Source organism: Rhinoderma darwinii, chromosome 2 (assembly GCF_050947455.1).
Source record: "Rhinoderma darwinii isolate aRhiDar2 chromosome 2, aRhiDar2.hap1, whole genome shotgun sequence".
NCBI lineage: Eukaryota > Metazoa > Chordata > Amphibia > Anura > Rhinodermatidae > Rhinoderma > Rhinoderma darwinii.
Genome location: NC_134688.1, coordinates 466,146,038 through 466,170,491, shown reverse-complemented (window position 1 = coordinate 466,170,491; position 24,454 = coordinate 466,146,038). Strand labels below are relative to the sequence as shown.

The following is a 24,454-nucleotide window of genomic DNA, read 5'->3' as shown; positions in this document are numbered from 1 at the left end:
GCGGAGAGAAGACAAGGAAGGTGAATGAGGTGTTCCAATGTGAAATGCCGGAAACACAGAAACACAGACGACACACAACAAGAGGTGGCAATCTATTCATTAATTGCATTTAATCAATGAGCTCATTATCACTCATGCATTGTCCAACAGGTGTTGAAATAATGGGATTAAAAGGGGAGATCCCTTCAGAAAGACAGAAACAATAGCAAAGACAAAAAACACTTTTGGAATCTGCTTTTAGTCAACACATAAGGAAAGGGTGCACCGGTCCTGGAAATACTGCAATACCAGGTCAATGCGTGGAGTGGACAGAGCAAGCTCTATTTCCATCTCCCTGTTCTAAAAATCCATTTAATATATGGTCCCCAGATAGGGGACGTATCAGATATTAAACTGATAAGAACAGATACTACACTTGATCTTAGCCAAAAGGCCGAGAAGCGATAACCCGAACGGGCCGCGCGTTGCCCGAGCCTGCCCGATACTGCTGTTCAGCCCTTGCAGCGATTCAGCCTACTTCTAGGCAATTCCATGGGGCCCTGCAGGCTCACACACTCACAGCTACACGGGAGGTGAATAAAGGCCGGAGAGGAAGCCAGACAGGATTTGCTTCTTTTGCTTGCACCACAATGCAGTGCTGAAAGAGGAGGAATCTACATAAAAACGCCTTCCTGGCAACGCCCAAATGCCCTGCTGCCATGCAGATAAACACTGGCAGCGGCAGCAAGTGCATGCCCACAGCCACCCCTTGTTCCTTCACACCTTGTATCAGCTGTAATCCAGTCCAGTCCAGTGCTGCCTGCTGAGCAGCACTGACCAACACTGCCTGGGCCCAGGCTTTTATCTCTGAGGCCCCATTATGATGTCAGAAAGCTGGCTCTGGAATCCTGAGGGCTCCACTATGACACGTGCAAAGTTCCGTCTGAACTTTATATAAGACGGTGAGGCTCAGTCAGTCACTCAGTGTTGCCTGAGAGGGCAACACTGCAACAGCCGGCCGCCAGGCTGTCTTTTTTTTGCACAGCTAGTTGCCTCCAGGAGGCCACAAGAGGGAGACAAGGGACTGCAAAATGGAAAATAGGCATCCACCAACTTTACAGACAACTTCTCCTTGCTCCTACAACCTCCATCCTTGCACAGTTTGTTATTCTTCTAGGTAACATAGTAACAAATCCAAATTGCTGCTCTCTTTGTAGGCAAGCAAGGCTTTGTTGCAACTGCAATTCTTACTTCTTCTTGAAATGTAGGGACGACAGTACATTCCATCACATCCATCTAGTGTACACAGGTAGGTCCATTGTGGCGGGCAGGCGAGCGGGCGGGCTGCTTTATTGGCTGTTTGCTGTTCCCCTACTCCACTCCACTATTTGACTGTTGTGCTGCATCAATCAATCAATCAATCAATCAATCAATCAATCAATCAATCAATCAATCAATCAATCAGTGGCTGGCTCAGGTGCAGCTCTTTAACTTACCTAAAAGGGAGGGCGGAGAGAAGACAAGGAAGGTGAATGAGGTGTTCCAATGTGAAATGCCGGAAACACAGAAACACAGACGACACACAACAAGAGGTGGCAATCTATTCATTAATTGCATTTAATCAATGAGCTCATTATCACTCATGCATTGTCCAACAGGTGTTGAAATAATGGGATTAAAAGGGGAGATCCCTTCAGAAAGACAGAAACAATAGCAAAGACAAAAAACACTTTTGGAATCTGCTTTTAGTCAACACATAAGGAAAGGGTGCACCGGTCCTGGAAATACTGCAATACCAGGTCAATGCGTGGAGTGGACAGAGCAAGCTCTATTTCCATCTCCCTGTTCTAAAAATCCATTTAATATATGGTCCCCAGATAGGGGACGTATCAGATATTAAACTGATAAGAACAGATACTACACTTGATCTTAGCCAAAAGGCCGAGAAGCGATAACCCGAACGAGCCGCGCGTTGCCCGAGCCTGCCCGATACTGCTGTTCAGCCCTTGCAGCGATTCAGCCTACTTCTAGGCAATTCCATGGGGCCCTGCAGGCTCACACACTCACAGCTACACGGGAGGTGAATAAAGGCCGGAGAGGAAGCCAGACAGGATTTGCTTCTTTTGCTTGCACCACAATGCAGTGCTGAAAGAGGAGGAATCTACATAAAAACGCCTTCCTGGCAACGCCCAAATGCCCTGCTGCCATGCAGATAAACACTGGCAGCGGCAGCAAGTGCATGCCCACAGCCACCCCTTGTTCCTTCACACCTTGTATCAGCTGTAATCCAGTCCAGTCCAGTGCTGCCTGCTGAGCAGCACTGACCAACACTGCCTGGGCCCAGGCTTTTATCTCTGAGGCCCCATTATGATGTCAGAAAGCTGGCTCTGGAATCCTGAGGGCTCCACTATGACACGTGCAAAGTTCCGTCTGAACTTTATATAAGACGGTGAGGCTCAGTCAGTCACTCAGTGTTGCCTGAGAGGGCAACACTGCAACAGCCGGCCGCCAGGCTGTCTTTTTTTTGCACAGCTAGTTGCCTCCAGGAGGCCACAAGTGGGAGACAAGGGACTGCAAAATGGAAAATAGGCATCCACCAACTTTACAGACAACTTCTCCTTGCTCCTACAACCTCCATCCTTGCACAGTTTGTTATTCTTCTAGGTAACATAGTAACAAATCCAAATTGCTGCTCTCTTTGTAGGCAAGCAAGGCTTTGTTGCAACTGCAATTCTTACTTCTTCTTGAAATGTAGGGACGACAGTACATTCCATCACATCCATCTAGTGTACACAGGTAGGTCCATTGTGGCGGGCAGGCGAGCGGGCGGGCTGCTTTATTGGCTGTTTGCTGTTCCCCTACTCCACTCCACTATTTGACTGTTGTGCTGCATCAATCAATCAATCAATCAATCAATCAATCAATCAATCAATCAATCAATCAATCAATCAGTGGCTGGCTCAGGTGCAGCTCTTTAACTTACCTAAAAGGGAGGGCGGAGAGAAGACAAGGAAGGTGAATGAGGTGTTCCAATGTGAAATGCCGGAAACACAGAAACACAGACGACACACAACAAGAGGTGGCAATCTATTCATTAATTGCATTTAATCAATGAGCTCATTATCACTCATGCATTGTCCAACAGGTGTTGAAATAATGGGATTAAAAGGGGAGATCCCTTCAGAAAGACAGAAACAATAGCAAAGACAAAAAACACTTTTGGAATCTGCTTTTAGTCAACACATAAGGAAAGGGTGCACCGGTCCTGGAAATACTGCAATACCAGGTCAATGCGTGGAGTGGACAGAGCAAGCTCTATTTCCATCTCCCTGTTCTAAAAATCCATTTAATATATGGTCCCCAGATAGGGGACGTATCAGATATTAAACTGATAAGAACAGATACTACACTTGATCTTAGCCAAAAGGCCGAGAAGCGATAACCCGAACGGGCCGCGCGTTGCCCGAGCCTGCCCGATACTGCTGTTCAGCCCTTGCAGCGATTCAGCCTACTTCTAGGCAATTCCATGGGGCCCTGCAGGCTCACACACTCACAGCTACACGGGAGGTGAATAAAGGCCGGAGAGGAAGCCAGACAGGATTTGCTTCTTTTGCTTGCACCACAATGCAGTGCTGAAAGAGGAGGAATCTACATAAAAACGCCTTCCTGGCAACGCCCAAATGCCCTGCTGCCATGCAGATAAACACTGGCAGCGGCAGCAAGTGCATGCCCACAGCCACCCCTTGTTCCTTCACACCTTGTATCAGCTGTAATCCAGTCCAGTCCAGTGCTGCCTGCTGAGCAGCACTGACCAACACTGCCTGGGCCCAGGCTTTTATCTCTGAGGCCCCATTATGATGTCAGAAAGCTGGCTCTGGAATCCTGAGGGCTCCACTATGACACGTGCAAAGTTCCGTCTGAACTTTATATAAGACGGTGAGGCTCAGTCAGTCACTCAGTGTTGCCTGAGAGGGCAACACTGCAACAGCCGGCCGCCAGGCTGTCTTTTTTTTGCACAGCTAGTTGCCTCCAGGAGGCCACAAGAGGGAGACAAGGGACTGCAAAATGGAAAATAGGCATCCACCAACTTTACAGACAACTTCTCCTTGCTCCTACAACCTCCATCCTTGCACAGTTTGTTATTCTTCTAGGTAACATAGTAACAAATCCAAATTGCTGCTCTCTTTGTAGGCAAGCAAGGCTTTGTTGCAACTGCAATTCTTACTTCTTCTTGAAATGTAGGGACGACAGTACATTCCATCACATCCATCTAGTGTACACAGGTAGGTCCATTGTGGCGGGCAGGCGAGCGGGCGGGCTGCTTTATTGGCTGTTTGCTGTTCCCCTACTCCACTCCACTATTTGACTGTTGTGCTGCATCAATCAATCAATCAATCAATCAATCAATCAATCAATCAATCAATCAATCAGTGGCTGGCTCAGGTGCAGCTCTTTAACTTACCTAAAAGGGAGGGCGGAGAGAAGACAAGGAAGGTGAATGAGGTGTTCCAATGTGAAATGCCGGAAACACAGAAACACAGACGACACACAACAAGAGGTGGCAATCTATTCATTAATTGCATTTAATCAATGAGCTCATTATCACTCATGCATTGTCCAACAGGTGTTGAAATAATGGGATTAAAAGGGGAGATCCCTTCAGAAAGACAGAAACAATAGCAAAGACAAAAAACACTTTTGGAATCTGCTTTTAGTCAACACATAAGGAAAGGGTGCACCGGTCCTGGAAATACTGCAATACCAGGTCAATGCGTGGAGTGGACAGAGCAAGCTCTATTTCCATCTCCCTGTTCTAAAAATCCATTTAATATATGGTCCCCAGATAGGGGACGTATCAGATATTAAACTGATAAGAACAGATACTACACTTGATCTTAGCCAAAAGGCCGAGAAGCGATAACCCGAACGGGCCGCGCGTTGCCCGAGCCTGCCCGATACTGCTGTTCAGCCCTTGCAGCGATTCAGCCTACTTCTAGGCAATTCCATGGGGCCCTGCAGGCTCACACACTCACAGCTACACGGGAGGTGAATAAAGGCCGGAGAGGAAGCCAGACAGGATTTGCTTCTTTTGCTTGCACCACAATGCAGTGCTGAAAGAGGAGGAATCTACATAAAAACGCCTTCCTGGCAACGCCCAAATGCCCTGCTGCCATGCAGATAAACACTGGCAGCGGCAGCAAGTGCATGCCCACAGCCACCCCTTGTTCCTTCACACCTTGTATCAGCTGTAATCCAGTCCAGTCCAGTGCTGCCTGCTGAGCAGCACTGACCAACACTGCCTGGGCCCAGGCTTTTATCTCTGAGGCCCCATTATGATGTCAGAAAGCTGGCTCTGGAATCCTGAGGGCTCCACTATGACACGTGCAAAGTTCAGTCTGAACTTTATATAAGACGGTGAGGCTCAGTCAGTCACTCAGTGTTGCCTGAGAGGGCAACACTGCAACAGCCGGCCGCCAGGCTGTCTTTTTTTTGCACAGCTAGTTGCCTCCAGGAGGCCACAAGAGGGAGACAAGGGACTGCAAAATGGAAAATAGGCATCCACCAACTTTACAGACAACTTCTCCTTGCTCCTACAACCTCCATCCTTGCACAGTTTGTTATTCTTCTAGGTAACATAGTAACAAATCCAAATTGCTGCTCTCTTTGTAGGCAAGCAAGGCTTTGTTGCAACTGCAATTCTTACTTCTTCTTGAAATGTAGGGACGACAGTACATTCCATCACATCCATCTAGTGTACACAGGTAGGTCCATTGTGGCGGGCAGGCGAGCGGGCGGGCTGCTTTATTGGCTGTTTGCTGTTCCCCTACTCCACTCCACTATTTGACTGTTGTGCTGCATCAATCAATCAATCAATCAATCAATCAATCAATCAATCAATCAGTGGCTGGCTCAGGTGCAGCTCTTTAACTTACCTAAAAGGGAGGGCGGAAAGAAGACAAGGAAGGTGAATGAGGTGTTCCAATGTGAAATGCCGGAAACACAGAAACACACACGACACACAACAAGAGGTGGCAATCTATTCATTAATTGCATTTAATCAATGAGCTCATTATCACTCATGCATTGTCCAACAGGTGTTGAAATAATGGGATTAAAAGGGGAGATCCCTTCAGAAAGACAGAAACAATAGCAAAGACAAAAAACACTTTTGGAATCTGCTTTTAGTCAACACATAAGGAAAGGGTGCACCGGTCCTGGAAATACTGCAATACCAGGTCAATGCGTGGAGTGGACAGAGCAAGCTCTATTTCCATCTCCCTGTTCTAAAAATCCATTTAATATATGGTCCCCAGATAGGGGACGTATCAGATATTAAACTGATAAGAACAGATACTACACTTGATCTTAGCCAAAAGGCCGAGAAGCGATAACCCGAACGGGCCGCGCGTTGCCCGAGCCTGCCCGATACTGCTGTTCAGCCCTTGCAGCGATTCAGCCTACTTCTAGGCAATTCCATGGGGCCCTGCAGGCTCACACACTCACAGCTACACGGGAGGTGAATAAAGGCCGGAGAGGAAGCCAGACAGGATTTGCTTCTTTTGCTTGCACTACAATGCAGTGCTGAAAGAGGAGGAATCTACATAAAAACGCCTTCCTGGCAACGCCCAAATGCCCTGCTGCCATGCAGATAAACACTGGCAGCGGCAGCAAGTGCATGCCCACAGCCACCCCTTGTTCCTTCACACCTTGTATCAGCTGTAATCCAGTCCAGTGCTGCCTGCTGAGCAGCACTGACCAACACTGCCTGGGCCCAGGCTTTTATCTCTGAGGCCCCATTATGATGTCAGAAAGCTGGCTCTGGAATCCTGAGGGCTCCACTATGACACGTGCAAAGTTCCGTCTGAACTTTATATAAGACGGTGAGGCTCAGTCAGTCACTCAGTGTTGCCTGAGAGGGCAACACTGCAACAGCCGGCCGCCAGGCTGTCTTTTTTTTGCACAGCTAGTTGCCTCCAGGAGGCCACAAGAGGGAGACAAGGGACTGCAAAATGGAAAATAGGCATCCACCAACTTTACAGACAACTTCTCCTTGCTCCTACAACCTCCATCCTTGCACAGTTTGTTATTCTTCTAGGTAACATAGTAACAAATCCAAATTGCTGCTCTCTTTGTAGGCAAGCAAGGCTTTGTTGCAACTGCAATTCTTACTTCTTCTTGAAATGTAGGGACGACAGTACATTCCATCACATCCATCTAGTGTACACAGGTAGGTCCATTGTGGCGGGCAGGCGAGCGGGCGGGCTGCTTTATTGGCTGTTTGCTGTTCCCCTACTCCACTCCACTATTTGACTGTTGTGCTGCATCAATCAATCAATCAATCAATCAATCAATCAATCAATCAATCAATCAATCAATCAATCAATCAATCAATCAATCAGTGGCTGGCTCAGGTGCAGCTCTTTAACTTACCTAAAAGGGAGGGCGGAGAGAAGACAAGGAAGGTGAATGAGGTGTTCCAATGTGAAATGCCGGAAACACAGAAACACAGACGACACACAACAAGAGGTGGCAATCTATTCATTAATTGCATTTAATCAATGAGCTCATTATCACTCATGCATTGTCCAACAGGTGTTGAAATAATGGGATTAAAAGGGGAGATCCCTTCAGAAAGACAGAAACAATAGCAAAGACAAAAAACACTTTTGGAATCTGCTTTTAGTCAACACATAAGGAAAGGGTGCACCGGTCCTGGAAATACTGCAATACCAGGTCAATGCGTGGAGTGGACAGAGCAAGCTCTATTTCCATCTCCCTGTTCTAAAAATCCATTTAATATATGGTCCCCAGATAGGGGACGTATCAGATATTAAACTGATAAGAACAGATACTACACTTGATCTTAGCCAAAAGGCCGAGAAGCGATAACCCGAACGGGCCGCGCGTTGCCCGAGCCTGCCCGATACTGCTGTTCAGCCCTTGCAGCGATTCAGCCTACTTCTAGGCAATTCCATGGGGCCCTGCAGGCTCACACACTCACAGCTACACGGGAGGTGAATAAAGGCCGGAGAGGAAGCCAGACAGGATTTGCTTCTTTTGCTTGCACCACAATGCAGTGCTGAAAGAGGAGGAATCTACATAAAAACGCCTTCCTGGCAACGCCCAAATGCCCTGCTGCCATGCAGATAAACACTGGCAGCGGCAGCAAGTGCATGCCCACAGCCACCCCTTGTTCCTTCACACCTTGTATCAGCTGTAATCCAGTCCAGTCCAGTGCTGCCTGCTGAGCAGCACTGACCAACACTGCCTGGGCCCAGGCTTTTATCTCTGAGGCCCCATTATGATGTCAGAAAGCTGGCTCTGGAATCCTGAGGGCTCCACTATGACACGTGCAAAGTTCCGTCTGAACTTTATATAAGACGGTGAGGCTCAGTCAGTCACTCAGTGTTGCCTGAGAGGGCAACACTGCAACAGCCGGCCGCCAGGCTGTCTTTTTTTTGCACAGCTAGTTGCCTCCAGGAGGCCACAAGAGGGAGACAAGGGACTGCAAAATGGAAAATAGGCATCCACCAACTTTACAGACAACTTCTCCTTGCTCCTACAACCTCCATCCTTGCACAGTTTGTTATTCTTCTAGGTAACATAGTAACAAATCCAAATTGCTGCTCTCTTTGTAGGCAAGCAAGGCTTTGTTGCAACTGCAATTCTTACTTCTTCTTGAAATGTAGGGACGACAGTACATTCCATCACATCCATCTAGTGTACACAGGTAGGTCCATTGTGGCGGGCAGGCGAGTGGGCGGGCTGCTTTATTGGCTGTTTGCTGTTCCCCTACTCCACTCCACTATTTGACTGTTGTGCTGCATCAATCAATCAATCAATCAATCAATCAATCAATCAATCAATCAATCAATCAGTGGCTGGCTCAGGTGCAGCTCTTTAACTTACCTAAAAGGGAGGGCGGAGAGAAGACAAGGAAGGTGAATGAGGTGTTCCAATGTGAAATGCCGGAAACACAGAAACACAGACGACACACAACAAGAGGTGGCAATCTATTCATTAATTGCATTTAATCAATGAGCTCATTATCACTCATGCATTGTCCAACAGGTGTTGAAATAATGGGATTAAAAGGGGAGATCCCTTCAGAAAGACAGAAACAATAGCAAAGACAAAAAACACTTTTGGAATCTGCTTTTAGTCAACACATAAGGAAAGGGTGCACCGGTCCTGGAAATACTGCAATACCAGGTCAATGCGTGGAGTGGACAGAGCAAGCTCTATTTCCATCTCCCTGTTCTAAAAATCCATTTAATATATGGTCCCCAGATAGGGGACGTATCAGATATTAAACTGATAAGAACAGATACTACACTTGATCTTAGCCAAAAGGCCGAGAAGCGATAACCCGAACGGGCCGCGCGTTGCCCGAGCCTGCCCGATACTGCTGTTCAGCCCTTGCAGCGATTCAGCCTACTTCTAGGCAATTCCATGGGGCCCTGCAGGCTCACACACTCACAGCTACACGGGAGGTGAATAAAGGCCGGAGAGGAAGCCAGACAGGATTTGCTTCTTTTGCTTGCACCACAATGCAGTGCTGAAAGAGGAGGAATCTACATAAAAACGCCTTCCTGGCAACGCCCAAATGCCCTGCTGCCATGCAGATAAACACTGGCAGCGGCAGCAAGTGCATGCCCACAGCCACCCCTTGTTCCTTCACACCTTGTATCAGCTGTAATCCAGTCCAGTCCAGTGCTGCCTGCTGAGCAGCACTGACCAACACTGCCTGGGCCCAGGCTTTTATCTCTGAGGCCCCATTATGATGTCAGAAAGCTGGCTCTGGAATCCTGAGGGCTCCACTATGACACGTGCAAAGTTCCGTCTGAACTTTATATAAGACGGTGAGGCTCAGTCAGTCACTCAGTGTTGCCTGAGAGGGCAACACTGCAACAGCCGGCCGCCAGGCTGTCTTTTTTTTGCACAGCTAGTTGCCTCCAGGAGGCCACAAGAGGGAGACAAGGGACTGCAAAATGGAAAATAGGCATCCACCAACTTTACAGACAACTTCTCCTTGCTCCTACAACCTCCATCCTTGCACAGTTTGTTATTCTTCTAGGTAACATAGTAACAAATCCAAATTGCTGCTCTCTTTGTAGGCAAGCAAGGCTTTGTTGCAACTGCAATTCTTACTTCTTCTTGAAATGTAGGGACGACAGTACATTCCATCACATCCATCTAGTGTACACAGGTAGGTCCATTGTGGCGGGCAGGCGAGCGGGCGGGCTGCTTTATTGGCTGTTTGCTGTTCCCCTACTCCACTCCACTATTTGACTGTTGTGCTGCATCAATCAATCAATCAATCAATCAATCAATCAATCAATCAATCAATCAATCAATCAATCAGTGGCTGGCTCAGGTGCAGCTCTTTAACTTACCTAAAAGGGAGGGCGGAGAGAAGACAAGGAAGGTGAATGAGGTGTTCCAATGTGAAATGCCGGAAACACAGAAACACAGACGACACACAACAAGAGGTGGCAATCTATTCATTAATTGCATTTAATCAATGAGCTCATTATCACTCATGCATTGTCCAACAGGTGTTGAAATAATGGGATTAAAAGGGGAGATCCCTTCAGAAAGACAGAAACAATAGCAAAGACAAAAAACACTTTTGGAATCTGCTTTTAGTCAACACATAAGGAAAGGGTGCACCGGTCCTGGAAATACTGCAATACCAGGTCAATGCGTGGAGTGGACAGAGCAAGCTCTATTTCCATCTCCCTGTTCTAAAAATCCATTTAATATATGGTCCCCAGATAGGGGACGTATCAGATATTAAACTGATAAGAACAGATACTACACTTGATCTTAGCCAAAAGGCCGAGAAGCGATAACCCGAACGGGCCGCGCGTTGCCCGAGCCTGCCCGATACTGCTGTTCAGCCCTTGCAGCGATTCAGCCTACTTCTAGGCAATTCCATGGGGCCCTGCAGGCTCACACACTCACAGCTACACGGGAGGTGAATAAAGGCCGGAGAGGAAGCCAGACAGGATTTGCTTCTTTTGCTTGCACCACAATGCAGTGCTGAAAGAGGAGGAATCTACATAAAAACGCCTTCCTGGCAACGCCCAAATGCCCTGCTACCATGCAGATAAACACTGGCAGCGGCAGCAAGTGCATGCCCACAGCCACCCCTTGTTCCTTCACACCTTGTATCAGCTGTAATCCAGTCCAGTCCAGTGCTGCCTGCTGAGCAGCACTGACCAACACTGCCTGGGCCCAGGCTTTTATCTCTGAGGCCCCATTATGATGTCAGAAAGCTGGCTCTGGAATCCTGAGGGCTCCACTATGACACGTGCAAAGTTCTGTCTGAACTTTATATAAGACGGTGAGGCTCAGTCAGTCACTCAGTGTTGCCTGAGAGGGCAACACTGCAACAGCCGGCCGCCAGGCTGTCTTTTTTTTGCACAGCTAGTTGCCTCCAGGAGGCCACAAGAGGGAGACAAGGGACTGCAAAATGGAAAATAGGCATCCACCAACTTTACAGACAACTTCTCCTTGCTCCTACAACCTCCATCCTTGCACAGTTTGTCATTCTTCTAGGTAACATAGTAACAAATCCAAATTGCTGCTCTCTTTGTAGGCAAGCAAGGCTTTGTTGCAACTGCAATTCTTACTTCTTCTTGAAATGTAGGGACGACAGTACATTCCATCACATCCATCTAGTGTACACAGGTAGGTCCATTGTGGCGGGCAGGCGAGCGGGCGGGCTGCTTTATTGGCTGTTTGCTGTTCCCCTACTCCACTCCACTATTTGACTGTTGTGCTGCATCAATCAATCAATCAATCAATCAATCAATCAATCAATCAATCAATCAATCAATCAGTGGCTGGCTCAGGTGCAGCTCTTTAACTTACCTAAAAGGGAGGGCGGAGAGAAGACAAGGAAGGTGAATGAGGTGTTCCAATGTGAAATGCCGGAAACACAGAAACACAGACGACACACAACAAGAGGTGGCAATCTATTCATTAATTGCATTTAATCAATGAGCTCATTATCACTCATGCATTGTCCAACAGGTGTTGAAATAATGGGATTAAAAGGGGAGATCCCTTCAGAAAGACAGAAACAATAGCAAAGACAAAAAACACTTTTGGAATCTGCTTTTAGTCAACACATAAGGAAAGGGTGCACCGGTCCTGGAAATACTGCAATACCAGGTCAATGCGTGGAGTGGACAGAGCAAGCTCTATTTCCATCTCCCTGTTCTAAAAATCCATTTAATATATGGTCCCCAGATAGGGGACGTATCAGATATTAAACTGATAAGAACAGATACTACACTTGATCTTAGCCAAAAGGCCGAGAAGCGATAACCCGAACGGGCCGCGCGTTGCCCGAGCCTGCCCGATACTGCTGTTCAGCCCTTGCAGCGATTCAGCCTACTTCTAGGCAATTCCATGGGGCCCTGCAGGCTCACACACTCACAGCTACACGGGAGGTGAATAAAGGCCGGAGAGGAAGCCAGACAGGATTTGCTTCTTTTGCTTGCACCACAATGCAGTGCTGAAAGAGGAGGAATCTACATAAAAACGCCTTCCTGGCAACGCCCAAATGCCCTGCTGCCATGCAGATAAACACTGGCAGCGGCAGCAAGTGCATGCCCACAGCCACCCCTTGTTCCTTCACACCTTGTATCAGCTGTAATCCAGTCCAGTCCAGTGCTGCCTGCTGAGCAGCACTGACCAACACTGCCTGGGCCCAGGCTTTTATCTCTGAGGCCCCATTATGATGTCAGAAAGCTGGCTCTGGAATCCTGAGGGCTCCACTATGACACGTGCAAAGTTCCGTCTGAACTTTATATAAGACGGTGAGGCTCAGTCAGTCACTCAGTGTTGCCTGAGAGGGCAACACTGCAACAGCCGGCCGCCAGGCTGTCTTTTTTTTGCACAGCTAGTTGCCTCCAGGAGGCCACAAGAGGGAGACAAGGGACTGCAAAATGGAAAATAGGCATCCACCAACTTTACAGACAACTTCTCCTTGCTCCTACAACCTCCATCCTTGCACAGTTTGTTATTCTTCTAGGTAACATAGTAACAAATCCAAATTGCTGCTCTCTTTGTAGGCAAGCAAGGCTTTGTTGCAACTGCAATTCTTACTTCTTCTTGAAATGTAGGGACGACAGTACATTCCATCACATCCATCTAGTGTACACAGGTAGGTCCATTGTGGCGGGCAGGCGAGCGGGCGGGCTGCTTTATTGGCTGTTTGCTGTTCCCCTACTCCACTCCACTATTTGACTGTTGTGCTGCATCAATCAATCAATCAATCAATCAATCAATCAATCAATCAATCAATCAATCAATCAATCAATCAGTGGCTGGCTCAGGTGCAGCTCTTTAACTTACCTAAAAGGGAGGGCGGAGAGAAGACAAGGAAGGTGAATGAGGTGTTCCAATGTGAAATGCCGGAAACACAGAAACACAGACGACACACAACAAGAGGTGGCAATCTATTCATTAATTGCATTTAATCAATGAGCTCATTATCACTCATGCATTGTCCAACAGGTGTTGAAATAATGGGATTAAAAGGGGAGATCCCTTCAGAAAGACAGAAACAATAGCAAAGACAAAAAACACTTTTGGAATCTGCTTTTAGTCAACACATAAGGAAAGGGTGCACCGGTCCTGGAAATACTGCAATACCAGGTCAATGCGTGGAGTGGACAGAGCAAGCTCTATTTCCATCTCCCTGTTCTAAAAATCCATTTAATATATGGTCCCCAGATAGGGGACGTATCAGATATTAAACTGATAAGAACAGATACTACACTTGATCTTAGCCAAAAGGCCGAGAAGCGATAACCCGAACGGGCCGCGCGTTGCCCGAGCCTGCCCGATACTGCTGTTCAGCCCTTGCAGCGATTCAGCCTACTTCTAGGCAATTCCATGGGGCCCTGCAGGCTCACACACTCACAGCTACACGGGAGGTGAATAAAGGCCGGAGAGGAAGCCAGACAGGATTTGCTTCTTTTGCTTGCACCACAATGCAGTGCTGAAAGAGGAGGAATCTACATAAAAACGCCTTCCTGGCAACGCCCAAATGCCCTGCTGCCATGCAGATAAACACTGGCAGCGGCAGCAAGTGCATGCCCACAGCCACCCCTTGTTCCTTCACACCTTGTATCAGCTGTAATCCAGTCCAGTCCAGTGCTGCCTGCTGAGCAGCACTGACCAACACTGCCTGGGCCCAGGCTTTTATCTCTGAGGCCCCATTATGATGTCAGAAAGCTGGCTCTGGAATCCTGAGGGCTCCACTATGACACGTGCAAAGTTCCGTCTGAACTTTATATAAGACGGTGAGGCTCAGTCAGTCACTCAGTGTTGCCTGAGAGGGCAACACTGCAACAGCCGGCCGCCAGGCTGTCTTTTTTTTGCACAGCTAGTTGCCTCCAGGAGGCCACAAGAGGGAGACAAGGGACTGCAAAATGGAAAATAGGCATCCACCAACTTTACAGACAACTTCTCCTTGCTCCTACAACCTCCATCCTTGCACAGTTTGTTATTCTTCTAGGTAACATAGTAACAAATCCAAATTGCTGCTCTCTTTGTAGGCAAGCAAGGCTTTGTTGCAACTGCAATTCTTACTTCTTCTTGAAATGTAGGGACGACAGTACATTCCATCACATCCATCTAGTGTACACAGGTAGGTCCATTGTGGCGGGCAGGCGAGCGGGCGGGCTGCTTTATTGGCTGTTTGCTGTTCCCCTACTCCACTCCACTATTTGACTGTTGTGCTGCATCAATCAATCAATCAATCAATCAATCAATCAATCAATCAATCAATCAATCAATCAGTGGCTGGCTCAGGTGCAGCTCTTTAACTTACCTAAAAGGGAGGGCGGAGAGAAGACAAGGAAGGTGAATGAGGTGTTCCAATGTGAAATGCCGGAAACACAGAAACACAGACGACACACAACAAGAGGTGGCAATCTATTCATTAATTGCATTTAATCAATGAGCTCATTATCACTCATGCATTGTCCAACAGGTGTTGAAATAATGGGATTAAAAGGGGAGATCCCTTCAGAAAGACAGAAACAATAGCAAAGACAAAAAACACTTTTGGAATCTGCTTTTAGTCAACACATAAGGAAAGGGTGCACCGGTCCTGGAAATACTGCAATACCAGGTCAATGCGTGGAGTGGACAGAGCAAGCTCTATTTCCATCTCCCTGTTCTAAAAATCCATTTAATATATGGTCCCCAGATAGGGGACGTATCAGATATTAAACTGATAAGAACAGATACTACACTTGATCTTAGCCAAAAGGCCGAGAAGCGATAACCCGAACGGGCCGCGCGTTGCCCGAGCCTGCCCGATACTGCTGTTCAGCCCTTGCAGCGATTCAGCCTACTTCTAGGCAATTCCATGGGGCCCTGCAGGCTCACACACTCACAGCTACACGGGAGGTGAATAAAGGCCGGAGAGGAAGCCAGACAGGATTTGCTTCTTTTGCTTGCACCACAATGCAGTGCTGAAAGAGGAGGAATCTACATAAAAACGCCTTCCTGGCAACGCCCAAATGCCCTGCTGCCATGCAGATAAACACTGGCAGCGGCAGCAAGTGCATGCCCACAGCCACCCCTTGTTCCTTCACACCTTGTATCAGCTGTAATCCAGTCCAGTCCAGTGCTGCCTGCTGAGCAGCACTGACCAACACTGCCTGGGCCCAGGCTTTTATCTCTGAGGCCCCATTATGATGTCAGAAAGCTGGCTCTGGAATCCTGAGGGCTCCACTATGACACGTGCAAAGTTCCGTCTGAACTTTATATAAGACGGTGAGGCTCAGTCAGTCACTCAGTGTTGCCTGAGAGGGCAACACTGCAACAGCCGGCCGCCAGGCTGTCTTTTTTTTGCACAGCTAGTTGCCTCCAGGAGGCCACAAGAGGGAGACAAGGGACTGCAAAATGGAAAATAGGCATCCACCAACTTTACAGACAACTTCTCCTTGCTCCTACAACCTCCATCCTTGCACAGTTTGTTATTCTTCTAGGTAACATAGTAACAAATCCAAATTGCTGCTCTCTTTGTAGGCAAGCAAGGCTTTGTTGCAACTGCAATTCTTACTTCTTCTTGAAATGTAGGGACGACAGTACATTCCATCACATCCATCTAGTGTACACAGGTAGGTCCATTGTGGCGGGCAGGCGAGCGGGCGGGCTGCTTTATTGGCTGTTTGCTGTTCCCCTACTCCACTCCACTATTTGACTGTTGTGCTGCATCAATCAATCAATCAATCAATCAATCAATCAATCAATCAATCAATCAATCAATCAATCAGTGGCTGGCTCAGGTGCAGCTCTTTAACTTACCTAAAAGGGAGGGCGGAGAGAAGACAAGGAAGGTGAATGAGGTGTTCCAATGTGAAATGCCGGAAACACAGAAACACAGACGACACACAACAAGAGGTGGCAATCTATTGATTAATTGCATTTAATCAATGAGCTCATTATCACTCATGCATTGTCCAACAGGTGTTGAAATAATGGGATTAAAAGGGGAGATCCCTTCAGAAAGACAGAAACAATAGCAAAGACAAAAAACACTTTTGGAATCTGCTTTTAGTCAACACATAAGGAAAGGGTGCACCGGTCCTGGAAATACTGCAATACCAGGTCAATGCGTGGAGTGGACAGAGCAAGCTCTATTTCCATCTCCCTGTTCTAAAAATCCATTTAATATATGGTCCCCAGATAGGGGACGTATCAGATATTAAACTGATAAGAACAGATACTACACTTGATCTTAGCCAAAAGGCCGAGAAGCGATAACCCGAACGGGCCGCGCGTTGCCCGAGCCTGCCCGATACTGCTGTTCAGCCCTTGCAGCGATTCAGCCTACTTCTAGGCAATTCCATGGGGCCCTGCAGGCTCACACACTCACAGCTACACGGGAGGTGAATAAAGGCCGGAGAGGAAGCCAGACAGGATTTGCTTCTTTTGCTTGCACCACAATGCAGTGCTGAAAGAGGAGGAATCTACATAAAAACGCCTTCCTGGCAACGCCCAAATGCCCTGCTGCCATGCAGATAAACACTGGCAGCGGCAGCAAGTGCATGCCCACAGCCACCCCTTGTTCCTTCACACCTTGTATCAGCTGTAATCCAGTCCAGTCCAGTGCTGCCTGCTGAGCAGCACTGACCAACACTGCCTGGGCCCAGGCTTTTATCTCTGAGGCCCCATTATGATGTCAGAAAGCTGGCTCTGGAATCCTGAGGGCTCCACTATGACACGTGCAAAGTTCCGTCTGAACTTTATATAAGACGGTGAGGCTCAGTCAGTCACTCAGTGTTGCCTGAGAGGGCAACACTGCAACAGCCGGCCGCCAGGCTGTCTTTTTTTTGCACAGCTAGTTGCCTCCAGGAGGCCACAAGAGGGAGACAAGGGACTGCAAAATGGAAAATAGGCATCCACCAACTTTACAGACAACTTCTCCTTGCTCCTACAACCTCCATCCTTGCACAGTTTGTTATTCTTCTAGGTAACATAGTAACAAATCCAAATTGCTGCTCTCTTTGTAGGCAAGCAAGGCTTTGTTGCAACTGCAATTCTTACTTCTTCTTGAAATGTAGGGACGACAGTACATTCCATCACATCCATCTAGTGTACACAGGTAGGTCCATTGTGGCGGGCAGGCGAGCGGGCGGGCTGCTTTATTGGCTGTTTGCTGTTCCCCTACTCCACTCCACTATTTGACTGTTGTGCTGCATCAATCAATCAATCAATCAATCAATCAATCAATCAATCAATCAATCAATCAATCAGTGGCTGGCTCAGGTGCAGCTCTTTAACTTACCTAAAAGGGAGGGCGGAGAGAAGACAAGGAAGGTGAATGAGGTGTTCCAATGTGAAATGCCGGAAACACAGAAACACAGACGACACACAACAAGAGGTGGCAATCTATTCATTAATTGCATTTAATCAATGAGCTCATTATCACTCATGCATTGTCCAACAGGTGTTGAAATAATGGGATTAAAAGGGGAGATCCCTTCAGAAAGACAGAAACAATAGCAAAGACAAAAAACACTTTTGGAATCTGCTTTTAGTCAACACATAAGGAAAGGGTGCACCGGTCCTGGAAATACTGCAATACCAGGTCAATGCGTGGAGTGGACAGAGCAAGCTCTATTTCCATCTCCCTGTTCTAAAAATCCATTTAATATATGGTCCCCAGATAGGGGACGTATCAGATATTAAACTGATAAGAACAGATACTACACTTGATCTTAGCCAAAAGGCCGAGAAGCGATAACCCGAACGGGCCGCGCGTTGCCCGAGCCTGCCCGATACTGCTGTTCAGCCCTTGCAGCGATTCAGCCTACTTCTAGGCAATTCCATGGGGCCCTGCAGGCTCACACACTCACAGCTACACTGAATAAAGGCCGGAGAGGAAGCCAGACAGGATTTGCTTCTTTTGCTTGCACCACAATGCAGTGCTGAAAGAGGAGGAATCTACATAAAAACGCCTTCCTGGCAACGCCCAAATGCCCTGCTGCCATGCAGATAAACACTGGCAGCGGCAGCAAGTGCATGCCCACAGCCACCCCTTGTTCCTTCACACCTTGTATCAGCTGTAATCCAGTCCAGTCCAGTGCTGCCTGCTGAGCAGCACTGACCAACACTGCCTGGGCCCAGGCTTTTATCTCTGAGGCCCCATTATGATGTCAGAAAGCTGGCTCTGGAATCCTGAGGGCTCCACTATGACACGTGCAAAGTTCCGTCTGAACTTTATATAAGACGGTGAGGCTCAGTCAGTCACTCAGTGTTGCCTGAGAGGGCAACACTGCAACAGCCGGCCGCCAGGCTGTCTTTTTTTTGCACAGCTAGTTGCCTCCAGGAGGCCACAAGAGGGAGACAAGGGACTGCAAAATGGAAAATAGGCATCCACCAACTTTACAGACAACTTCTCCTTGCTCCTACAACCTCCATCCTTGCACAGTTTGTTATTCTTCTAGGTAACATAGTAACAAATCCAAATTGCTGCTCTCTTTGTAGGCAAGCAAGGCTTTGTTGCAACTGCAATTCTTACTTCTTCTTGAAATGTAGGGACGACAGTACATTCCATCACATCCATCTAGTGTACACAGGTAGGTCCATTGTGGCGGGCAGGCGAGCGGGCGGGCTGCTTTATTGGCTGTTTGCTGTTCCCCTACTCCACTCCACTATTTGACTGTTGTGCTGCATCAATCAATCAATCAATCAATCAATCAATCAATCAATCAATCAATCAATCAATCAGTGGCTGGCTCAGGTGCAGCTCTTTAACTTACCTAAAAGGGAGGGCGGAGAGAAGACAAGGAAGGTGAATGAGGTGTTCCAATGTGAAATGCCGGAAACACAGAAACACAGACGACACACAACAAGAGGTGGCAATCTATTCATTAATTGCATTTAATCAATGAGCTCATTATCACTCATGCATTGTCCAACAGGTGTTGAAATAATGGGATTAAAAGGGGAGATCCCTTCAGAAAGACAGAAACAATAGCAAAGACAAAAAACACTTTTGGAATCTGCTTTTAGTCAACACATAAGGAAAGGGTGCACCGGTCCTGGAAATACTGCAATACCAGGTCAATGCGTGGAGTGGACAGAGCAAGCTCTATTTCCATCTCCCTGTTCTAAAAATCCATTTAATATATGGTCCCCAGATAGGGGACGTATCAGATATTAAACTGATAAGAACAGATACTACACTTGATCTTAGCCAAAAGGCCGAGAAGCGATAACCCGAACGGGCCGCGCGTTGCCCGAGCCTGCCCGATACTGCTGTTCAGCCCTTGCAGCGATTCAGCCTACTTCTAGGCAATTCCATGGGGCCCTGCAGGCTCACACACTCACAGCTACACGGGAGGTGAATAAAGGCCGGAGAGGAAGCCAGACAGGATTTGCTTCTTTTGCTTGCACCACAATGCAGTGCTGAAAGAGGAGGAATCTACATAAAAACGCCTTCCTGGCAACGCCCAAATGCCCTGCTGCCATGCAGATAAACACTGGCAGCGGCAGCAAGTGCATGCCCACAGCCACCCCTTGTTCCTTCACACCTTGTATCAGCTGTAATCCAGTCCAGTCCAGTGCTGCCTGCTGAGCAGCACTGACCAACACTGCCTGGGCCCAGGCTTTTATCTCTGAGGCCCCATTATGATGTCAGAAAGCTGGCTCTGGAATCCTGAGGGCTCCACTATGACACGTGCAAAGTTCCGTCTGAACTTTATATAAGACGGTGAGGCTCAGTCAGTCACTCAGTGTTGCCTGAGAGGGCAACACTGCAACAGCCGGCCGCCAGGCTGTCTTTTTTTTGCACAGCTAGTTGCCTCCAGGAGGCCACAAGAGGGAGACAAGGGACTGCAAAATGGAAAATAGGCATCCACTAACTTTACAGACAACTTCTCCTTGCTCCTACAACCTCCATCCTTGCACAGTTTGTTATTCTTCTAGGTAACATAGTAACAAATCCAAATTGCTGCTCTCTTTGTAGGCAAGCAAGGCTTTGTTGCAACTGCAATTCTTACTTCTTCTTGAAATGTAGGGACGACAGTACATTCCATCACATCCATCTAGTGTACACAGGTAGGTCCATTGTGGCGGGCAGGCGAGCGGGCGGGCTGCTTTATTGGCTGTTTGCTGTTCCCCTACTCCACTCCACTATTTGACTGTTGTGCTGCATCAATCAATCAATCAATCAATCAATCAATCAATCAATCAATCAGTGGCTGGCTCAGGTGCAGCTCTTTAACTTACCTAAAAGGGAGGGCGGAGAGAAGACAAGGAAGGTGAATGAGGTGTTCCAATGTGAAATGCCGGAAACACAGAAACACAGACGACACACAACAAGAGGTGGCAATCTATTCATTAATTGCATTTAATCAATGAGCTCATTATCACTCATGCATTGTCCAACAGGTGTTGAAATAATGGGATTAAAAGGGGAGATCCCTTCAGAAAGACAGAAACAATAGCAAAGACAAAAAACACTTTTGGAATCTGCTTTTAGTCAACACATAAGGAAAGGGTGCACCGGTCCTGGAAATACTGCAATACCAGGTCAATGCGTGGAGTGGACAGAGCAAGCTCTATTTCCATCTCCCTGTTCTAAAAATCCATTTAATATATGGTCCCCAGATAGGGGACGTATCAGATATTAAACTGATAAGAACAGATACTACACTTGATCTTAGCCAAAAGGCCGAGAAGCGATAACCCGAACGGGCCGCGCGTTGCCCGAGCCTGCCCGATACTGCTGTTCAGCCCTTGCAGCGATTCAGCCTACTTCTAGGCAATTCCATGGGGCCCTGCAGGCTCACACACTCACAGCTACACGGGAGGTGAATAAAGGCCGGAGAGGAAGCCAGACAGGATTTGCTTCTTTTGCTTGCACCACAATGCAGTGCTGAAAGAGGAGGAATCTACATAAAAACGCCTTCCTGGCAACGCCCAAATGCCCTGCTGCCATGCAGATAAACACTGGCAGCGGCAGCAAGTGCATGCCCACAGCCACCCCTTGTTCCTTCACACCTTGTATCAGCTGTAATCCAGTCCAGTCCAGTGCTGCCTGCTGAGCAGCACTGACCAACACTGCCTGGGCCCAGGCTTTTATCTCTGAGGCCCCATTATGATGTCAGAAAGCTGGCTCTGGAATCCTGAGGGCTCCACTATGACACGTGCAAAGTTCCGTCTGAACTTTATATAAGACGGTGAGGCTCAGTCAGTCACTCAGTGTTGCCTGAGAGGGCAACACTGCAACAGCCGGCCGCCAGGCTGTCTTTTTTTTGCACAGCTAGTTGCCTCCAGGAGGCCACAAGAGGGAGACAAGGGACTGCAAAATGGAAAATAGGCATCCACCAACTTTACAGACAACTTCTCCTTGCTCCTACAACCTCCATCCTTGCACAGTTTGTTATTCTTCTAGGTAACATAGTAACAAATCCAAATTGCTGCTCTCTTTGTAGGCAAGCAAGGCTTTGTTGCAACTGCAATTCTTACTTCTTCTTGAAATGTAGGGACGACAGTACATTCCATCACATCCATCTAGTGTACACAGGTAGGTCCATTGTGGCGGGCAGGCGAGCGGGCGGGCTGCTTTATTGGCTGTTTGCTGTTCCCCTACTCCACTCCACTATTTGACTGTTGTGCTGCATCAATCAATCAATCAATCAATCAATCAATCAATCAATCAATCAATCAATCAATCAATCAATCAATCAATCAATCAATCAGTGGCTGGCTCAGGTGCAGCTCTTTAACTTACCTAAAAGGGAGGGCGGAGAGAAGACAAGGAAGGTGAATGAGGTGTTCCAATGTGAAATGCCGGAAACACAGAAACACAGACGACACACAACAAGAGGTGGCAATCTATTCATTAATTGCATTTAATCAATGAGCTCATTATCACTCATGCATTGTCCAACAGGTGTTGAAATAATGGGATTAAAAGGGGAGATCCCTTCAGAAAGACAGAAACAATAGCAAAGACAAAAAACACTTTTGGAATCTGCTTTTAGTCAACACATAAGGAAAGGGTGCACCGGTCCTGGAAATACTGCAATACCAGGTCAATGCGTGGAGTGGACAGAGCAAGCTCTATTTCCATCTCCCTGTTCTAAAAATCCATTTAATATATGGTCCCCAGATAGGGGACGTATCAGATATTAAACTGATAAGAACAGATACTACACTTGATCTTAGCCAAAAGGCCGAGAAGCGATAACCCGAACGGGCCGCGCGTTGCCCGAGCCTGCCCGATACTGCTGTTCAGCCCTTGCAGCGATTCAGCCTACTTCTAGGCAATTCCATGGGGCCCTGCAGGCTCACACACTCACAGCTACACGGGAGGTGAATAAAGGCCGGAGAGGAAGCCAGACAGGATTTGCTTCTTTTGCTTGCACCACAATGCAGTGCTGAAAGAGGAGGAATCTACATAAAAACGCCTTCCTGGCAACGCCCAAATGCCCTGCTGCCATGCAGATAAACACTGGCAGCGGCAGCAAGTGCATGCCCACAGCCACCCTTTGTTCCTTCACACCTTGTATCAGCTGTAATCCAGTCCAGTCCAGTGCTGCCTGCTGAGCAGCACTGACCAACACTGCCTGGGCCCAGGCTTTTATCTCTGAGGCCCCATTATGATGTCAGAAAGCTGGCTCTGGAATCCTGAGGGCTCCACTATGACACGTGCAAAGTTCCGTCTGAACTTTATATAAGACGGTGAGGCTCAGTCAGTCACTCAGTGTTGCCTGAGAGGGCAACACTGCAACAGCCGGCCGCCAGGCTGTCTTTTTTTTGCACAGCTAGTTGCCTCCAGGAGGCCACAAGAGGGAGACAAGGGACTGCAAAATGGAAAATAGGCATCCACCAACTTTACAGACAACTTCTCCTTGCTCCTACAACCTCCATCCTTGCACAGTTTGTTATTCTTCTAGGTAACATAGTAACAAATCCAAATTGCTGCTCTCTTTGTAGGCAAGCAAGGCTTTGTTGCAACTGCAATTCTTACTTCTTCTTGAAATGTAGGGACGACAGTACATTCCATCACATCCATCTAGTGTACACAGGTAGGTCCATTGTGGCGGGCAGGCGAGCGGGCGGGCTGCTTTATTGGCTGTTTGCTGTTCCCCTACTCCACTCCACTATTTGACTGTTGTGCTGCATCAATCAATCAATCAATCAATCAATCAATCAATCAATCAATCAATCAGTGGCTGGCTCAGGTGCAGCTCTTTAACTTACCTAAAAGGGAGGGCGGAGAGAAGACAAGGAAGGTGAATGAGGTGTTCCAATGTGAAATGCCGGAAACACAGAAACACAGACGACACACAACAAGAGGTGGCAATCTATTCATTAATTGCATTTAATCAATGAGCTCATTATCACTCATGCATTGTCCAACAGGTGTTGAAATAATGGGATTAAAAGGGGAGATCCCTTCAGAAAGACAGAAACAATAGCAAAGACAAAAAACACTTTTGGAATCTGCTTTTAGTCAACACATAAGGAAAGGGTGCACCGGTCCTGGAAATACTGCAATACCAGGTCAATGCGTGGAGTGGACAGAGCAAGCTCTATTTCCATCTCCCTGTTCTAAAAATCCATTTAATATATGGTCCCCAGATAGGGGACGTATCAGATATTAAACTGATAAGAACAGATACTACACTTGATCTTAGCCAAAAGGCCGAGAAGCGATAACCCGAACGGGCCGCGCGTTGCCCGAGCCTGCCCGATACTGCTGTTCAGCCCTTGCAGCGATTCAGCCTACTTCTAGGCAATTCCATGGGGCCCTGCAGGCTCACACACTCACAGCTACACGGGAGGTGAATAAAGGCCGGAGAGGAAGCCAGACAGGATTTGCTTCTTTTGCTTGCACCACAATGCAGTGCTGAAAGAGGAGGAATCTACATAAAAACGCCTTCCTGGCAACGCCCAAATGCCCTGCTGCCATGCAGATAAA

At 47.6% G+C, this 24,454-nt stretch overlaps 17 non-coding genes across 17 annotated transcripts; all 17 read right to left on the bottom strand.

The window, feature by feature from the left end:
- Window positions 1–254: 254 nt before the first annotated feature.
- On the bottom strand, window positions 255–445 carry LOC142747495 (U2 spliceosomal RNA). Its single transcript, XR_012881805.1, has one exon. It is a non-coding gene; the product is annotated as a U2 spliceosomal RNA (small nuclear RNA).
- A 1,296-nt stretch (window positions 446–1,741) lies between these two features.
- On the bottom strand, window positions 1,742–1,932 carry LOC142747494 (U2 spliceosomal RNA). The gene has a single exon (XR_012881804.1). It is a non-coding gene; the product is annotated as a U2 spliceosomal RNA (small nuclear RNA).
- A 1,296-nt stretch (window positions 1,933–3,228) lies between these two features.
- LOC142747493 (U2 spliceosomal RNA) lies at window positions 3,229–3,419 on the bottom strand. The gene has a single exon (XR_012881803.1). It is a non-coding gene; the product is annotated as a U2 spliceosomal RNA (small nuclear RNA).
- Window positions 3,420–4,707: 1,288 nt separating this feature from the next.
- On the bottom strand, window positions 4,708–4,898 carry LOC142747492 (U2 spliceosomal RNA). The gene has a single exon (XR_012881802.1). It is a non-coding gene; the product is annotated as a U2 spliceosomal RNA (small nuclear RNA).
- A 1,280-nt stretch (window positions 4,899–6,178) lies between these two features.
- On the bottom strand, window positions 6,179–6,369 carry LOC142747491 (U2 spliceosomal RNA). Its single transcript, XR_012881801.1, has one exon. It is a non-coding gene; the product is annotated as a U2 spliceosomal RNA (small nuclear RNA).
- Window positions 6,370–7,676: 1,307 nt separating this feature from the next.
- Window positions 7,677–7,867, bottom strand: LOC142747490 (U2 spliceosomal RNA). Its single transcript, XR_012881800.1, has one exon. It is a non-coding gene; the product is annotated as a U2 spliceosomal RNA (small nuclear RNA).
- Window positions 7,868–9,155: 1,288 nt separating this feature from the next.
- Window positions 9,156–9,346, bottom strand: LOC142747489 (U2 spliceosomal RNA). The gene has a single exon (XR_012881799.1). It is a non-coding gene; the product is annotated as a U2 spliceosomal RNA (small nuclear RNA).
- Window positions 9,347–10,642: 1,296 nt separating this feature from the next.
- Window positions 10,643–10,833, bottom strand: LOC142747488 (U2 spliceosomal RNA). Its single transcript, XR_012881798.1, has one exon. It is a non-coding gene; the product is annotated as a U2 spliceosomal RNA (small nuclear RNA).
- A 1,292-nt stretch (window positions 10,834–12,125) lies between these two features.
- LOC142747487 (U2 spliceosomal RNA) lies at window positions 12,126–12,316 on the bottom strand. Its single transcript, XR_012881797.1, has one exon. It is a non-coding gene; the product is annotated as a U2 spliceosomal RNA (small nuclear RNA).
- A 1,300-nt stretch (window positions 12,317–13,616) lies between these two features.
- Window positions 13,617–13,807, bottom strand: LOC142747486 (U2 spliceosomal RNA). Its single transcript, XR_012881796.1, has one exon. It is a non-coding gene; the product is annotated as a U2 spliceosomal RNA (small nuclear RNA).
- Window positions 13,808–15,099: 1,292 nt separating this feature from the next.
- On the bottom strand, window positions 15,100–15,290 carry LOC142747483 (U2 spliceosomal RNA). The gene has a single exon (XR_012881795.1). It is a non-coding gene; the product is annotated as a U2 spliceosomal RNA (small nuclear RNA).
- A 1,296-nt stretch (window positions 15,291–16,586) lies between these two features.
- LOC142747482 (U2 spliceosomal RNA) lies at window positions 16,587–16,777 on the bottom strand. The gene has a single exon (XR_012881794.1). It is a non-coding gene; the product is annotated as a U2 spliceosomal RNA (small nuclear RNA).
- A 1,292-nt stretch (window positions 16,778–18,069) lies between these two features.
- LOC142747481 (U2 spliceosomal RNA) lies at window positions 18,070–18,260 on the bottom strand. The gene has a single exon (XR_012881793.1). It is a non-coding gene; the product is annotated as a U2 spliceosomal RNA (small nuclear RNA).
- Window positions 18,261–19,546: 1,286 nt separating this feature from the next.
- LOC142747480 (U2 spliceosomal RNA) lies at window positions 19,547–19,737 on the bottom strand. The gene has a single exon (XR_012881792.1). It is a non-coding gene; the product is annotated as a U2 spliceosomal RNA (small nuclear RNA).
- Window positions 19,738–21,017: 1,280 nt separating this feature from the next.
- Window positions 21,018–21,208, bottom strand: LOC142747479 (U2 spliceosomal RNA). Its single transcript, XR_012881791.1, has one exon. It is a non-coding gene; the product is annotated as a U2 spliceosomal RNA (small nuclear RNA).
- A 1,316-nt stretch (window positions 21,209–22,524) lies between these two features.
- Window positions 22,525–22,715, bottom strand: LOC142747478 (U2 spliceosomal RNA). Its single transcript, XR_012881790.1, has one exon. It is a non-coding gene; the product is annotated as a U2 spliceosomal RNA (small nuclear RNA).
- A 1,284-nt stretch (window positions 22,716–23,999) lies between these two features.
- Window positions 24,000–24,190, bottom strand: LOC142747477 (U2 spliceosomal RNA). The gene has a single exon (XR_012881789.1). It is a non-coding gene; the product is annotated as a U2 spliceosomal RNA (small nuclear RNA).
- Between the last annotated feature and the right edge of the window lie 264 nt (window positions 24,191–24,454).